The sequence below is a fragment of the Rhinoderma darwinii genome (genome assembly GCF_050947455.1).
Source record: "Rhinoderma darwinii isolate aRhiDar2 chromosome 5 unlocalized genomic scaffold, aRhiDar2.hap1 SUPER_5_unloc_42, whole genome shotgun sequence".
In the NCBI taxonomy this organism is placed as follows: domain Eukaryota; kingdom Metazoa; phylum Chordata; class Amphibia; order Anura; family Rhinodermatidae; genus Rhinoderma; species Rhinoderma darwinii.
The window spans coordinates 87,416-100,268 of NW_027461801.1; the positions used below are offsets into that span (position 1 = coordinate 87,416).

A 12,853-nucleotide genomic window follows, 5' to 3' on the forward strand; every position below is an offset into this window, starting at 1 on the left:
CTCCCTCTTGTGGCCTCCTGGAGGCAACTAGCTGTGCAAAAAAAAGACAGCCTGGCGGCCGGCTGTTGCAGTGTTGCCCTCTCAGGCAACACTGAGTGACTGACTGAGCCTCACCGTCTTATATAAAGTTCAGACGGAACTTTGCACGTGTCATAGTGGAGCCCTCAGGATTCCAGAGCCAGCTTTCTGACATCATAATGGGGCCTCAGAGATAAAAGCCTGGGCCCAGGCAGTGTTGGTCAGTGCTGCTCAGCAGGCAGCACTGGACTGGACTGGATTACAGCTGATACAAGGTGTGAAGGAACAAGGGGTGGCTGTGGGCATGCACTTGCTGCCGCTGCCAGTGTTTATCTGCATGGCAGCAGGGCATTTGGGCGTTGCCAGGAAGGCGTTTTTATGTAGATTCCTCCTCTTTCAGCACTGCATTGTGGTGCAAGCAAAAGAAGCAAATCCTGTCTGGCTTCCTCTCCGGCCTTTATTCACCTCCCGTGTAGCTGTGAGTGTGTGAGCCTGCAGGGCCCCATGGAATTGCCTAGAAGTAGGCTGAATCGCTGCAAGGGCTGAACAGCAGTATCGGGCAGGCTCGGGCAACGCGCGGCCCGTTCGGGTTATCGCTTCTCGGCCTTTTGGCTAAGATCAAGTGTAGTATCTGTTCTTATCAGTTTAATATCTGATACGTCCCCTATCTGGGGACCATATATTAAATGGATTTTTAGAACAGGGAGATGGAAATAGAGCTTGCTCTGTCCACTCCACGCATTGACCTGGTATTGCAGTATTTCCAGGACCGGTGCACCCTTTCCTTATGTGTTGACTAAAAGCAGATTCCAAAAGTGTTTTTTGTCTTTGCTATTGTTTCTGTCTTTCTGAAGGGATCTCCCCATTTTAATCCCATTATTTCAACACCTGTTGGACAATGCATGAGTGATAATGAGCTCATTGATTAAATGCAATTAATGAATAGATTGCCACCTCTTGTTGTGTGTCGTCTGTGTTTCTGTGTTTCCGGCATTTCACATTGGAACACCTCATTCACCTTCCTTGTCTTCTCTCCGCCCTCCCTTTTAGGTAAGTTAAAGAGCTGCACCTGAGCCAGCCACTGATTGATTGATTGATTGATTGATTGATTGATTGATTGATTGATTGATTGATTGATTGATTGATGCAGCACAACAGTCAAATAGTGGAGTGGAGTAGGGGAACAGCAAACAGCCAATAAAGCAGCCCGCCCGCTCGCCTGCCCGCCACAATGGACCTACCTGTGTACACTAGATGGATGTGATGGAATGTACTGTCGTCCCTACATTTCAAGAAGAAGTAAGAATTGCAGTTGCAACAAAGCCTTGCTTGCCTACAAAGAGAGCAGCAATTTGGATTTGTTACTATGTTACCTAGAAGAATAACAAACTGTGCAAGGATGGAGGTTGTAGGAGCAAGGAGAAGTTGTCTGTAAAGTTGGTGGATGCCTATTTTCCATTTTGCAGTCCCTTGTCTCCCTCTTGTGGCCTCCTGGAGGCAACTAGCTGTGCAAAAAAAAGACAGCCTGGCGGCCGGCTGTTGCAGTGTTGCCCTCTCAGGCAACACTGAGTGACTGACTGAGCCTCACCGTCTTATATAAAGTTCAGACGGAACTTTGCACGTGTCATAGTGGAGCCCTCAGGATTCCAGAGCCAGCTTTCTGACATCATAATGGGGCCTCAGAGATAAAAGCCTGGGCCCAGGCAGTGTTGGTCAGTGCTGCTCAGCAGGCAGCACTGGACTGGACTGGATTACAGCTGATACAAGGTGTGAAGGAACAAGGGGTGGCTGTGGGCATGCACTTGCTGCCGCTGCCAGTGTTTATCTGCATGGCAGCAGGGCATTTGGGCGTTGCCAGGAAGGCGTTTTTATGTAGATTCCTCCTCTTTCAGCACTGCATTGTGGTGCAAGCAAAAGAAGCAAATCCTGTCTGGCTTCCTCTCCGGCCTTTATTCACCTCCCGTGTAGCTGTGAGTGTGTGAGCCTGCAGGGCCCCATGGGATTGCCTAGAAGTAGGCTGAATCGCTGCAAGGGCTGAACAGCAGTATCGGGCAGGCTCGGGCAACGCGCGGCCCGTTCGGGTTATCGCTTCTCGGCCTTTTGGCTAAGATCAAGTGTAGTATCTGTTCTTATCAGTTTAATATCTGATACGTCCCCTATCTGGGGACCATATATTAAATGGATTTTTAGAACAGGGAGATGGAAATAGAGCTTGCTCTGTCCACTCCACGCATTGACCTGGTATTGCAGTATTTCCAGGACCGGTGCACCCTTTCCTTATGTGTTGACTAAAAGCAGATTCCAAAAGTGTTTTTTGTCTTTGCTATTGTTTCTGTCTTTCTGAAGGGATCTCCCCTTTTAATCCCATTATTTCAACACCTGTTGGACAATGCATGAGTGATAATGAGCTCATTGATTAAATGCAATTAATGAATAGATTGCCACCTCTTGTTGTGTGTCGTCTGTGTTTCTGTGTTTCCGGCATTTCACATTGGAACACCTCATTCACCTTCCTTGTCTTCTCTCCGCCCTCCCTTTTAGGTAAGTTAAAGAGCTGCACCTGAGCCAGCCACTGATTGATTGATTGATTGATTGATTGATTGATTGATTGATTGATGCAGCACAACAGTCAAATAGTGGAGTGGAGTAGGGGAACAGCAAACAGCCAATAAAGCAGCCCGCCCGCTCGCCTGCCCGCCACAATGGACCTACCTGTGTACACTAGATGGATGTGATGGAATGTACTGTCGTCCCTACATTTCAAGAAGAAGTAAGAATTGCAGTTGCAACAAAGCCTTGCTTGCCTACAAAGAGAGCAGCAATTTGGATTTGTTACTATGTTACCTAGAAGAATAACAAACTGTGCAAGGATGGAGGTTGTAGGAGCAAGGAGAAGTTGTCTGTAAAGTTGGTGGATGCCTATTTTCCATTTTGCAGTCCCTTGTCTCCCTCTTGTGGCCTCCTGGAGGCAACTAGCTGTGCAAAAAAAAGACAGCCTGGCGGCCGGCTGTTGCAGTGTTGCCCTCTCAGGCAACACTGAGTGACTGACTGAGCCTCACCGTCTTATATAAAGTTCAGACGGAACTTTGCACGTGTCATAGTGGAGCCCTCAGGATTCCAGAGCCAGCTTTCTGACATCATAATGGGGCCTCAGAGATAAAAGCCTGGGCCCAGGCAGTGTTGGTCAGTGCTGCTCAGCAGGCAGCACTGGACTGGACTGGATTACAGCTGATACAAGGTGTGAAGGAACAAGGGGTGGCTGTGGGCATGCACTTGCTGCCGCTGCCAGTGTTTATCTGCATGGCAGCAGGGCATTTGGGCGTTGCCAGGAAGGCGTTTTTATGTAGATTCCTCCTCTTTCAGCACTGCATTGTGGTGCAAGCAAAAGAAGCAAATCCTGTCTAGCTTCCTCTCCGGCCTTTATTCACCTCCCGTGTAGCTGTGAGTGTGTGAGCCTGCAGGGCCCCATGGAATTGCCTAGAAGTAGGCTGAATCGCTGCAAGGGCTGAACAGCAGTATCGGGCAGGCTCGGGCAACGCGCGGCCCGTTCGGGTTATCGCTTCTCGGCCTTTTGGCTAAGATCAAGTGTAGTATCTGTTCTTATCAGTTTAATATCTGATACGTCCCCTATCTGGGGACCATATATTAAATGGATTTTTAGAACAGGGAGATGGAAATAGAGCTTGCTCTGTCCACTCCACGCATTGACCTGGTATTGCAGTATTTCCAGGACCGGTGCACCCTTTCCTTATGTGTTGACTAAAAGCAGATTCCAAAAGTGTTTTTTGTCTTTGCTATTGTTTCTGTCTTTCTGAAGGGATCTCCCCTTTTAATCCCATTATTTCAACACCTGTTGGACAATGCATGAGTGATAATGAGCTCATTGATTAAATGCAATTAATGAATAGATTGCCACCTCTTGTTGTGTGTCGTCTGTGTTTCTGTGTTTCCGGCATTTCACATTGGAACACCTCATTCACCTTCCTTGTCTTCTCTCCGCCCTCCCTTTTAGGTAAGTTAAAGAGCTGCACCTGAGCCAGCCACTGATTGATTGATTGATTGATTGATTGATTGATTGATTGATTGATTGATTGATTGATTGATTGATGCAGCACAACAGTCAAATAGTGGAGTGGAGTAGGGGAACAGCAAACAGCCAATAAAGCAGCCCGCCCGCTCGCCTGCCCGCCACAATGGACCTACCTGTGTACACTAGATGGATGTGATGGAATGTACTGTCGTCCCTACATTTCAAGAAGAAGTAAGAATTGCAGTTGCAACAAAGCCTTGCTTGCCTACAAAGAGAGCAGCAATTTGGATTTGTTACTATGTTACCTAGAAGAATAACAAACTGTGCAAGGATGGAGGTTGTAGGAGCAAGGAGAAGTTGTCTGTAAAGTTGGTGGATGCCTATTTTCCATTTTGCAGTCCCTTGTCTCCCTCTTGTGGCCTCCTGGAGGCAACTAGCTGTGCAAAAAAAAGACAGCCTGGCGGCCGGCTGTTGCAGTGTTGCCCTCTCAGGCAACACTGAGTGACTGACTGAGCCTCACCGTCTTATATAAAGTTCAGACGGAACTTTGCACGTGTCATAGTGGAGCCCTCAGGATTCCAGAGCCAGCTTTCTGACATCATAATGGGGCCTCAGAGATAAAAGCCTGGGCCCAGGCAGTGTTGGTCAGTGCTGCTCAGCAGGCAGCACTGGACTGGACTGGATTACAGCTGATACAAGGTGTGAAGGAACAAGGGGTGGCTGTGGGCATGCACTTGCTGCCGCTGCCAGTGTTTATCTGCATGGCAGCAGGGCATTTGGGCGTTGCCAGGAAGGCGTTTTTATGTAGATTCCTCCTCTTTCAGCACTGCATTGTGGTGCAAGCAAAAGAAGCAAATCCTGTCTGGCTTCCTCTCCGGCCTTTATTCACCTCCCGTGTAGCTGTGAGTGTGTGAGCCTGCAGGGCCCCATGGAATTGCCTAGAAGTAGGCTGAATCGCTGCAAGGGCTGAACAGCAGTATCGGGCAGGCTCGGGCAACGCGCGGCCCATTCGGGTTATCGCTTCTCGGCCTTTTGGCTAAGATCAAGTGTAGTATCTGTTCTTATCAGTTTAATATCTGATACGTCCCCTATCTGGGGACCATATATTAAATGGATTTTTAGAACAGGGAGATGGAAATAGAGCTTGCTCTGTCCACTCCACGCATTGACCTGGTATTGCAGTATTTCCAGGACCGGTGCACCCTTTCCTTATGTGTTGACTAAAAGCAGATTCCAAAAGTGTTTTTTGTCTTTGCTATTGTTTCTGTCTTTCTGAAGGGATCTCCCCTTTTAATCCCATTATTTCAACACCTGTTGGACAATGCATGAGTGATAATGAGCTCATTGATTAAATGCAATTAATGAATAGATTGCCACCTCTTGTTGTGTGTCGTCTGTGTTTCTGTGTTTCCGGCATTTCACATTGGAACACCTCATTCACCTTCCTTGTCTTCTCTCCGCCCTCCCTTTTAGGTAAGTTAAAGAGCTGCACCTGAGCCAGCCACTGATTGATTGATTGATTGATTGATTGATTGATTGATTGATTGATTGATTGATTGATTGATGCAGCACAACAGTCAAATAGTGGAGTGGAGTAGGGGAACAGCAAACAGCCAATAAAGCAGCCCGCCCGCTCGCCTGCCCGCCACAATGGACCTACCTGTGTACACTAGATGGATGTGATGGAATGTACTGTCGTCCCTACATTTCAAGAAGAAGTAAGAATTGCAGTTGCAACAAAGCCTTGCTTGCCTACAAAGAGAGCAGCAATTTGGATTTGTTACTATGTTACCTAGAAGAATAACAAACTGTGCAAGGATGGAGGTTGTAGGAGCAAGGAGAAGTTGTCTGTAAAGTTGGTGGATGCCTATTTTCCATTTTGCAGTCCCTTGTCTCCCTCTTGTGGCCTCCTGGAGGCAACTAGCTGTGCAAAAAAAAGACAGCCTGGCGGCCGGCTGTTGCAGTGTTGCCCTCTCAGGCAACACTGAGTGACTGACTGAGCCTCACCGTCTTATATAAAGTTCAGACGGAACTTTGCACGTGTCATAGTGGAGCCCTCAGGATTCCAGAGCCAGCTTTCTGACATCATAATGGGGCCTTAGAGATAAAAGCCTGGGCCCAGGCAGTGTTGGTCAGTGCTGCTCAGCAGGCAGCACTGGACTGGACTGGATTACAGCTGATACAAGGTGTGAAGGAACAAGGGGTGGCTGTGGGCATGCACTTGCTGCCGCTGCCAGTGTTTATCTGCATGGCAGCAGGGCATTTGGGCGTTGCCAGGAAGGCGTTTTTATGTAGATTCCTCCTCTTTCAGCACTGCATTGTGGTGCAAGCAAAAGAAGCAAATCCTGTCTGGCTGGCTTCCTCTCCGGCCTTTATTCACCTCCCGTGTAGCTGTGAGTGTGTGAGCCTGCAGGGCCCCATGGAATTGCCTAGAAGTAGGCTGAATCGCTGCAAGGGCTGAACAGCAGTATCGGGCAGGCTCGGGCAACGCGCGGCCCGTTCGGGTTATCGCTTCTCGGCCTTTTGGCTAAGATCAAGTGTAGTATCTGTTCTTATCAGTTTAATATCTGATACGTCCCCTATCTGGGGACCATATATTAAATGGATTTTTAGAACAGGGAGATGGAAATAGAGCTTGCTCTGTCCACTCCACGCATTGACCTGGTATTGCAGTATGCACCCTTTCCTTATGTGTTGACTAAAAGCAGATTCCAAAAGTGTTTTTTGTCTTTGCTATTGTTTCTGTCTTTCTGAAGGGATCTCCCCTTTTAATCCCATTATTTCAACACCTGTTGGACAATGCATGAGTGATAATGAGCTCATTGATTAAATGCAATTAATGAATAGATTGCCACCTCTTGTTGTGTGTCGTCTGTGTTTCTGTGTTTCCGGCATTTCACATTGGAACACCTCATTCACCTTCCTTGTCTTCTCTCCGCCCTCCCTTTTAGGTAAGTTAAAGAGCTGCACCTGAGCCAGCCACTGATTGATTGATTGATTGATTGATTGATTGATTGATTGATTGATTGATTGATTGATTGATGCAGCACAACAGTCAAATAGTGGAGTGGAGTAGGGGAACAGCAAACAGCCAATAAAGCAGCCCGCCCGCTCGCCTGCCCGCCACAATGGACCTACCTGTGTACACTAGATGGATGTGATGGAATGTACTGTCGTCCCTACATTTCAAGAAGAAGTAAGAATTGCAGTTGCAACAAAGCCTTGCTTGCCTACAAAGAGAGCAGCAATTTGGATTTGTTACTATGTTACCTAGAAGAATAACAAACTGTGCAAGGATGGAGGTTGTAGGAGCAAGGAGAAGTTGTCTGTAAAGTTGGTGGATGCCTATTTTCCATTTTGCAGTCCCTTGTCTCCCTCTTGTGGCCTCCTGGAGGCAACTAGCTGTGCAAAAAAAAGACAGCCTGGCGGCCGGCTGTTGCAGTGTTGCCCTCTCAGGCAACACTGAGTGACTGACTGAGCCTCACCGTCTTATATAAAGTTCAGACGGAACTTTGCACGTGTCATAGTGGAGCCCTCAGGATTCCAGAGCCAGCTTTCTGACATCATAATGGGGCCTCAGAGATAAAAGCCTGGGCCCAGGCAGTGTTGGTCAGTGCTGCTCAGCAGGCAGCACTGGACTGGACTGGATTACAGCTGATACAAGGTGTGAAGGAACAAGGGGTGGCTGTGGGCATGCACTTGCTGCCGCTGCCAGTGTTTATCTGCATGGCAGCAGGGCATTTGGGCGTTGCCAGGAAGGCGTTTTTATGTAGATTCCTCCTCTTTCAGCACTGCATTGTGGTGCAAGCAAAAGAAGCAAATCCTGTCTGGCTTCCTCTCCGGCCTTTATTCACCTCCCGTGTAGCTGTGAGTGTGTGAGCCTGCAGGGCCCCATGGAATTGCCTAGAAGTAGGCTGAATCGCTGCAAGGGCTGAACAGCAGTATCGGGCAGGCTCGGGCAACGCGCGGCCCGTTCGGGTTATCGCTTCTCGGCCTTTTGGCTAAGATCAAGTGTAGTATCTGTTCTTATCAGTTTAATATCTGATACGTCCCCTATCTGGGGACCATATATTAAATGGATTTTTAGAACAGGGAGATGGAAATAGAGCTTGCTCTGTCCACTCCACGCATTGACCTGGTATTGCAGTATTTCCAGGACCGGTGCACCCTTTCCTTATGTGTTGACTAAAACCCTTTCCTTATGTGTTGACTAAAAGCAGATTCCAAAAGTGTTTTTTGTCTTTGCTATTGTTTCTGTCTTTCTGAAGGGATCTCCCCTTTTAATCCCATTATTTCAACACCTGTTGGACAATGCATGAGTGATAATGAGCTCATTGATTAAATGCAATTAATGAATAGATTGCCACCTCTTGTTGTGTGTCGTCTGTGTTTCTGTGTTTCCGGCATTTCACATTGGAACACCTCATTCACCTTCCTTGTCTTCTCTCCGCCCTCCCTTTTAGGTAAGTTAAAGAGCTGCACCTGAGCCAGCCACTGATTGATTGATTGATTGATTGATTGATTGATTGATTGATTGATTGATTGATGCAGCACAACAGTCAAATAGTGGAGTGGAGTAGGGGAACAGCAAACAGCCAATAAAGCAGCCCGCCCGCTCGCCTGCCCGCCACAATGGACCTACCTGTGTACACTAGATGGATGTGATGGAATGTACTGTCGTCCCTACATTTCAAGAAGAAGTAAGAATTGCAGTTGCAACAAAGCCTTGCTTGCCTACAAAGAGAGCAGCAATTTGGATTTGTTACTATGTTACCTAGAAGAATAACAAACTGTGCAAGGATGGAGGTTGTAGGAGCAAGGAGAAGTTGTCTGTAAAGTTGGTGGATGCCTATTTTCCATTTTGCAGTCCCTTGTCTCCCTCTTGTGGCCTCCTGGAGGCAACTAGCTGTGCAAAAAAAAGACAGCCTGGCGGCCGGCTGTTGCAGTGTTGCCCTCTCAGGCAACACTGAGTGACTGACTGAGCCTCACCGTCTTATATAAAGTTCAGACGGAACTTTGCACGTGTCATAGTGGAGCCCTCAGGATTCCAGAGCCAGCTTTCTGACATCATAATGGGGCCTCAGAGATAAAAGCCTGGGCCCAGGCAGTGTTGGTCAGTGCTGCTCAGCAGGCAGCACTGGACTGGACTGGATTACAGCTGATACAAGGTGTGAAGGAACAAGGGGTGGCTGTGGGCATGCACTTGCTGCCGCTGCCAGTGTTTATCTGCATGGCAGCAGGGCATTTGGGCGTTGCCAGGAAGGCGTTTTTATGTAGATTCCTCCTCTTTCAGCACTGCATTGTGGTGCAAGCAAAAGAAGCAAATCCTGTCTGGCTTCCTCTCCGGCCTTTATTCACCTCCCGTGTAGCTGTGAGTGTGTGAGCCTGCAGGGCCCCATGGAATTGCCTAGAAGTAGGCTGAATCGCTGCAAGGGCTGAACAGCAGTATCGGGCAGGCTCGGGCAACGCGCGGCCCGTTCGGGTTATCGCTTCTCGGCCTTTTGGCTAAGATCAAGTGTAGTATCTGTTCTTATCAGTTTAATATCTGATACGTCCCCTATCTGGGGACCATATATTAAATGGATTTTTAGAACAGGGAGATGGAAATAGAGCTTGCTCTGTCCACTCCACGCATTGACCTGGTATTGCAGTATTTCCAGGACCGGTGCACCCTTTCCTTATGTGTTGACTAAAAGCAGATTCCAAAAGTGTTTTTTGTCTTTGCTATTGTTTCTGTCTTTCTGAAGGGATCTCCCCTTTTAATCCCATTATTTCAACACCTGTTGGACAATGCATGAGTGATAATGAGCTCATTGATTAAATGCAATTAATGAATAGATTGCCACCTCTTGTTGTGTGTCGTCTGTGTTTCTGTGTTTCCGGCATTTCACATTGGAACACCTCATTCACCTTCCTTGTCTTCTCTCCGCCCTCCCTTTTAGGTAAGTTAAAGAGCTGCACCTGAGCCAGCCACTGATTGATTGATTGATTGATTGATTGATTGATTGATTGATTGATTGATTGATGCAGCACAACAGTCAAATAGTGGAGTGGAGTAGGGGAACAGCAAACAGCCAATAAAGCAGCCCGCCCGCTCGCCTGCCCGCCACAATGGACCTACCTGTGTACACTAGATGGATGTGATGGAATGTACTGTCGTCCCTACATTTCAAGAAGAAGTAAGAATTGCAGTTGCAACAAAGCCTTGCTTGCCTACAAAGAGAGCAGCAATTTGGATTTGTTACTATGTTACCTAGAAGAATAACAAACTGTGCAAGGATGGAGGTTGTAGGAGCAAGGAGAAGTTGTCTGTAAAGTTGGTGGATGCCTATTTTCCATTTTGCAGTCCCTTGTCTCCCTCTTGTGGCCTCCTGGAGGCAACTAGCTGTGCAAAAAAAAGACAGCCTGGCGGCCGGCTGTTGCAGTGTTGCCCTCTCAGGCAACACTGAGTGACTGACTGAGCCTCACCGTCTTATATAAAGTTCAGACGGAACTTTGCACGTGTCATAGTGGAGCCCTCAGGATTCCAGAGCCAGCTTTCTGACATCATAATGGGGCCTCAGAGATAAAAGCCTGGGCCCAGGCAGTGTTGGTCAGTGCTGCTCAGCAGGCAGCACTGGACTGGACTGGATTACAGCTGATACAAGGTGTGAAGGAACAAGGGGTGGCTGTGGGCATGCACTTGCTGCCGCTGCCAGTGTTTATCTGCATGGCAGCAGGGCATTTGGGCGTTGCCAGGAAGGCGTTTTTATGTAGATTCCTCCTCTTTCAGCACTGCATTGTGGTGCAAGCAAAAGAAGCAAATCCTGTCTGGCTTCCTCTCCGGCCTTTATTCACCTCCCGTGTAGCTGTGAGTGTGTGAGCCTGCAGGGCCCCATGGAATTGCCTAGAAGTAGGCTGAATCGCTGCAAGGGCTGAACAGCAGTATCGGGCAGGCTCGGGCAACGCGCGGCCCGTTCGGGTTATCGCTTCTCGGCCTTTTGGCTAAGATCAAGTGTAGTATCTGTTCTTATCAGTTTAATATCTGATACGTCCCCTATCTGGGGACCATATATTAAATGGATTTTTAGAACAGGGAGATGGAAATAGAGCTTGCTCTGTCCACTCCACGCATTGACCTGGTATTGCAGTATTTCCAGGACCGGTGCACCCTTTCCTTATGTGTTGACTAAAAGCAGATTCCAAAAGTGTTTTTTGTCTTTGCTATTGTTTCTGTCTTTCTGAAGGGATCTCCCCTTTTAATCCCATTATTTCAACACCTGTTGGACAATGCATGAGTGATAATGAGCTCATTGATTAAATGCAATTAATGAATAGATTGCCACCTCTTGTTGTGTGTCGTCTGTGTTTCTGTGTTTCCGGCATTTCACATTGGAACACCTCATTCACCTTCCTTGTCTTCTCTCCGCCCTCCCTTTTAGGTAAGTTAAAGAGCTGCACCTGAGCCAGCCACTGATTGATTGATTGATTGATTGATTGATTGATTGATTGATTGATTGATTGATTGATGCAGCACAACAGTCAAATAGTGGAGTGGAGTAGGGGAACAGCAAACAGCCAATAAAGCAGCCCGCCCGCTCGCCTGCCCGCCACAATGGACCTACCTGTGTACACTAGATGGATGTGATGGAATGTACTGTCGTCCCTACATTTCAAGAAGAAGTAAGAATTGCAGTTGCAACAAAGCCTTGCTTGCCTACAAAGAGAGCAGCAATTTGGATTTGTTACTATGTTACCTAGAAGAATAACAAACTGTGCAAGGATGGAGGTTGTAGGAGCAAGGAGAAGTTGTCTGTAAAGTTGGTGGATGCCTATTTTCCATTTTGCAGTCCCTTGTCTCCCTCTTGTGGCCTCCTGGAGGCAACTAGCTGTGCAAAAAAAAGACAGCCTGGCGGCCGGCTGTTGCAGTGTTGCCCTCTCAGGCAACACTGAGTGACTGACTGAGCCTCACCGTCTTATATAAAGTTCAGACGGAACTTTGCACGTGTCATAGTGGAGCCCTCAGGATTCCAGAGCCAGCTTTCTGACATCATAATGGGGCCTCAGAGATAAAAGCCTGGGCCCAGGCAGTGTTGGTCAGTGCTGCTCAGCAGGCAGCACTGGACTGGACTGGATTACAGCTGATACAAGGTGTGAAGGAACAAGGGGTGGCTGTGGGCATGCACTTGCTGCCGCTGCCAGTGTTTATCTGCATGGCAGCAGGGCATTTGGGCGTTGCCAGGAAGGCGTTTTTATGTAGATTCCTCCTCTTTCAGCACTGCATTGTGGTGCAAGCAAAAGAAGCAAATCCTGTCTGGCTTCCTCTCCGGCCTTTATTCACCTCCCGTGTAGCTGTGAGTGTGTGAGCCTGCAGGGCCCCATGGAATTGCCTAGAAGTAGGCTGAATCGCTGCAAGGGCTGAACAGCAGTATCGGGCAGGCTCGGGCAACGCGCGGCCCGTTCGGGTTATCGCTTCTCGGCCTTTTGGCTAAGATCAAGTGTAGTATCTGTTCTTATCAGTTTAATATCTGATACGTCCCCTATCTGGGGACCATATATTAAATGGATTTTTAGAACAGGGAGATGGAAATAGAGCTTGCTCTGTCCACTCCACGCATTGACCTGGTATTGCAGTATTTCCAGGACCGGTGCACCCTTTCCTTATGTGTTGACTAAAAGCAGATTCCAAAAGTGTTTTTTGTCTTTGCTATTGTTTCTGTCTTTCTGAAGGGATCTCCCCTTTTAATCCCATTATTTCAACACCTGTTGGACAATGCATGAGTGATAATGAGCTCATTGATTAAATGCAATTAATGAATAGATTGC

The 12,853-nt window shown here is 47.8% G+C and overlaps 9 non-coding genes across 9 annotated transcripts; all 9 read left to right on the forward strand.

The window, feature by feature from the left end:
• Positions 1 to 610: 610 nt before the first annotated feature.
• On the forward strand, positions 611 to 801 carry LOC142692983 (U2 spliceosomal RNA). The gene has a single exon (XR_012861368.1). It is a non-coding gene; the product is annotated as a U2 spliceosomal RNA (small nuclear RNA).
• Positions 802 to 2,102: 1,301 nt separating this feature from the next.
• Positions 2,103 to 2,293, forward strand: LOC142692984 (U2 spliceosomal RNA). The gene has a single exon (XR_012861369.1). It is a non-coding gene; the product is annotated as a U2 spliceosomal RNA (small nuclear RNA).
• Positions 2,294 to 3,573: 1,280 nt separating this feature from the next.
• LOC142692985 (U2 spliceosomal RNA) lies at positions 3,574 to 3,764 on the forward strand. Its single transcript, XR_012861370.1, has one exon. It is a non-coding gene; the product is annotated as a U2 spliceosomal RNA (small nuclear RNA).
• Positions 3,765 to 5,064: 1,300 nt separating this feature from the next.
• Positions 5,065 to 5,255, forward strand: LOC142692986 (U2 spliceosomal RNA). The gene has a single exon (XR_012861371.1). It is a non-coding gene; the product is annotated as a U2 spliceosomal RNA (small nuclear RNA).
• A 1,300-nt stretch (positions 5,256 to 6,555) lies between these two features.
• On the forward strand, positions 6,556 to 6,748 carry LOC142693426 (U2 spliceosomal RNA). Its single transcript, XR_012861770.1, has one exon. It is a non-coding gene; the product is annotated as a U2 spliceosomal RNA (small nuclear RNA).
• A 1,281-nt stretch (positions 6,749 to 8,029) lies between these two features.
• On the forward strand, positions 8,030 to 8,220 carry LOC142692987 (U2 spliceosomal RNA). Its single transcript, XR_012861372.1, has one exon. It is a non-coding gene; the product is annotated as a U2 spliceosomal RNA (small nuclear RNA).
• Positions 8,221 to 9,533: 1,313 nt separating this feature from the next.
• Positions 9,534 to 9,724, forward strand: LOC142692989 (U2 spliceosomal RNA). The gene has a single exon (XR_012861374.1). It is a non-coding gene; the product is annotated as a U2 spliceosomal RNA (small nuclear RNA).
• Positions 9,725 to 11,012: 1,288 nt separating this feature from the next.
• Positions 11,013 to 11,203, forward strand: LOC142692990 (U2 spliceosomal RNA). The gene has a single exon (XR_012861375.1). It is a non-coding gene; the product is annotated as a U2 spliceosomal RNA (small nuclear RNA).
• Positions 11,204 to 12,495: 1,292 nt separating this feature from the next.
• LOC142692991 (U2 spliceosomal RNA) lies at positions 12,496 to 12,686 on the forward strand. Its single transcript, XR_012861376.1, has one exon. It is a non-coding gene; the product is annotated as a U2 spliceosomal RNA (small nuclear RNA).
• Positions 12,687 to 12,853: the final 167 nt, after the last annotated feature.